Genomic DNA, 3,967 nt, shown 5'->3' on the forward strand with positions numbered 1-3,967 from the left:
TCCTTTGGGTGCCCTTGGGCAAGTCACACTCTCTCAGCCTCAGAGGAAGGCCATGGCAAACTCTCTCTGAACAAATCTGGCTAGGAAAAGCAGATCGGTTCTCCTTGAGGTCGTCGCAGATTGGAAACGACTTGAAGGCGCACAACAAGAAGAAGAACAATATATAGCCATACAGAGGACCTGCGCCAGACTCCTTAGTTTTGCTTGTGGTGGCGGAGTAGTCTCTGTTCAGATGAGATTTCTGCTGGAGCAACCTGAGTTGCTCTTCCGATTGCAAGAACGGATCCTGCTCCTGCAGATCTCTCTCATAGGAATTCGGTACACTTGGCAACATGATGATGATGGTGGCGGTGATACTACTACTACTACTACTACTACTACTACTACTAAATGTTTATTTCTTTATCGCCTCTCCACAAGGCTCGAGGCGGGGATGTGCTTTCTCAGGAAGATTTTGTAAAGAAGATGCTTTCCTAGCTCCAGCTGGAGATCCCTGGGATTTCCTGGTGGTCTCTTATCCAGTTATTACAACTTTAGTCTGGGTCAAAACCCATCGCCGAGCCAGACAAGCTATTTCAAGCCGGGCGGGGCAGGGGGGAATGAAGCCTGAAACTGTAAAATAACCCGGTTTGATACCACTTTCACTCCCATAGCATGGCACCACAGCCATGGCAGTGAAAGTGGTGTCAAACCGGGTTATTTCCACAGGGTGGATGCTGCCAAAGTCTCTGCCGCTGGGATCCCAGGACTAAGGGCTCTGGAGACAGATAGAAACCAGATGGAAAGGAAACCACCAACAGCTTCACCTCCAGCTGTTCTTCCCTCTTCTGCTTTCTTGCATGTTGTCTCCTCTAATTCATTTCCAGTGGGACATGAGATATTCTGGGAACACCTTATCCCCCCCTATTTTCCTTTTAGCCCTCTTTAGTCACCCTCTTTGCCCTTGAAGGGTGATGGAAAGTGTGCTTTAGGCAACCTATTTCCACTCAAATCAGGGGTAACCGAAAATGGGATATTTTTCCCTTCTCAATAAGGATTTTGGTTCTGGGTATCCTTCAGTCTTCAGCAGAGCCCAAGGAACTGCCCCTCCCCCCAAACCATTTTCCAAACAGGTTCCAGGGGACCCCATATTGTGCAAACTCAGTAGGTCCTTCAAGTGAAAAAAAACCTATTGGTTGGGTGCTTACTGTTCATGTTGGATGCCTTCAAGAATCCTTTCCGAATTATGGAGATCCTAAAGGCGAGCCTATTACGGGGTTTTCTGAGGTTGAGGCTGCATCCACACTGCAGAAATAATCCAGGTTGACATCACTTTAATTTAACTGCCATGACTGAATGCTAGGGAATTCTGGGATTTGTGAGACATTGAGCCTGGTGCCACAGCCAACTACAGATCTCAGAATTTCCATCGCCTTGAGCCGTGGCAGTTAAAAGTGATGTCAATCTGGATTATTTCTTCAGTGCGAATGCAGCCTGAGTGTGTGTGACTTATGGCCGAGAAGGAATTCGAACTCGGATCTCCAGAGTCTAGTAGTCCAAGGCTCAAACCAATACACGAGGCTGCTTCTCTAGGGACTTACTACGATAGGATCGCCTTTGGGCCGCCACAGGTCGGAAACGACTTGAAGGCACACAACAACCACCAACATTTTTGTATAGCTCAGCAACTGAAGTGTACTCCACCATTCATAGTAAAGGTTAAAAACGTGGTAGAGGTATAAGAACTGCACAATATCAGGGCAGTAGAAAACCAGCAGCAGAGGACAACAGTAGTGTAAACGATCTAAAGAAACACTTCCTTAAAATCATCAGAGAATAAAAAAGTTCCTGCAGCAGCAACAGAAAAGATCATGTGAATGCACAATCCAGGGGGCTGCTACTGAAAAGGGCCTCTCTTGCATTTAGAGAACTGATACAAAAGAAGAGAAAAAACTGTTTTTCCAGGTTATTCGGAAGTAAGCCCTACATTTATTTATTTTCACGGTTGGTGAAAGTGAGTCACCGTTAAAACCATCCAGGCTGAACCAGATTCAAGGAATTTCCAGTCCCTCCTTTCTCATAGAAGTCTCCCACTTGCCCCCCAAAAGCCCTCAAGGGAGAAAGGAAAAGGACCCAACCTCTTTTCATCCCCCCTCCAAAGACTGGTTTTGAGATATGCACTGTCTTCCAAGAGTGGCCGTAGAAAAGCTCCTTCTTTGGACTATAACTCCCAGAGACCCGCAGCCAGCATGATGACTGGCCATGGTGGCTGATGGATTCCGGAAACTTATGTGCCTGGAAGGTCCACTGCAGTGGACTTGCCTGGAAGCAAATGGTCACAATTCAACATTAGAAAAAAGAATGCCTTGTTTACAACCTAAGATCGCCACTATTGTTTTGGAGGTGGGGAAATTGCAGGCGGAGTGGTTGCTTATGGTCTTTATTAGTTCTCTGTGCCTTGATTGGCACCCAATGGGTGCGTCCTGACCATGGTTCTATCTCTAAGCGAAATAAATAAATCCATAAACAGCCCTCCAAAGGGCCACAGACCTATGCCTACTCCGAAGCCCTTTTCAATTCAAGGGGAAAGGCAGGGGCGAGGAACTGAGGCCATTGCCCAGCCTGCAGAAGACTTTCCCCCTATCGCTAGAAAACCTTCCTTCAGTCCCCAAATTTCTAGCATTTTGCAGTGAAAACGGTCCACATCTAGAACTCTTCTGTTTCCTCTGTTCGCAGTCCCTTGGTCGCTCTTTGGACACCTAAATTGTTCTTCTGAATACTCAGCTGAAATTTGAAGTTTCTTCAATGCTCTCTGTGCATTGATGGAGGGACATTTCACGGGGAGCGTGGAGAATTCTTATTGGGGGCTCAATGCCTTCTTTTCGTTCCTTGTAACTACACCTTTGGGGACATGTTAACGTCTTCAGAATTGCCAAGTCAAGAGCTCTCTCTGCATAACTGAATATGTCAATACCAGCAACAACTTTCTATATGAATATATATGTAATATATAGAATCATATATAAAACATATCTATATATATGCACTATATATATAGCACACACACACACACACACACACACACACACACACACACTCACTCTATCTCTCTCTCACACACACTAACATAGAAAGTTGTTGCTGGCATTGACATACTCATTTACATAGAGAGAGTCCTCAGACCAGGTACTTTTAAGGCCTCTTTGGTCTCCTACTCCTTATTGTTTAAGGAGTAGGAGAAGGTATACAATAGATATTGTATACTTTTATACAAAAGATAAGAGCCAGGAACCTGTTGGTGTCTTGTGTGTTGTATGTGCTGTGTGCCCAGGGAGACCCAATGCCCTAACCCTGAAAGGAGGACAAGGCACCCCAAAATGGAGGACATGTCCAAATAAAAGTTAAACAAATGAATATAAATATAAATACATGGGTCTTAGTGCTGCTCAAAATGGAGGACATTTTGGAATCCCCCTGGACAAAAGGCTGAAATGTAGGGCATGTCCTGGAAAAGGAGGACGTCTGGGCACCATGTGTGTGCCTTCAAGTCTTTTCTGATTCACAGAGACCCTGAGGTGAACCTTTCATGGTTTTTTTTTTTTTTTGGGCAGGATTTGTTCAGAGGAGGTTTGCCTTTGCCTTCTCCTGAGAGAGTGTGACTTGCCCAAGGTCAAAGTTCCCCTCCAGAAGTGGTTGGGAGGTCAACACTGGCAGGCAGGTTGTTCCTTGTCTGCTTGCAAGGAGAAGGCAAATTACTTTCTCCATCTCTGAAACATCCTTAGAGATGAAGACCCTTACAAGCATCATGTTTACTCAGAAGTGACCTGCATTTCTTCTCTGCATTAACCTCCCAAGTAAGGATCCATAAAATAGATTGCAGGTGCTCTGCATTATTCCCCACAAGTTTTAATACTTTTTTTGGTGCTTCATGTTGTTGTTGCTGCTTGCCTTCAAGTTCTTTCTGACCTTTGGCCTATCTCAGGGGCTT

This window comes from Sceloporus undulatus, chromosome 1 (assembly GCF_019175285.1).
Source record: "Sceloporus undulatus isolate JIND9_A2432 ecotype Alabama chromosome 1, SceUnd_v1.1, whole genome shotgun sequence".
Lineage (NCBI taxonomy): Eukaryota > Metazoa > Chordata > Lepidosauria > Squamata > Phrynosomatidae > Sceloporus > Sceloporus undulatus.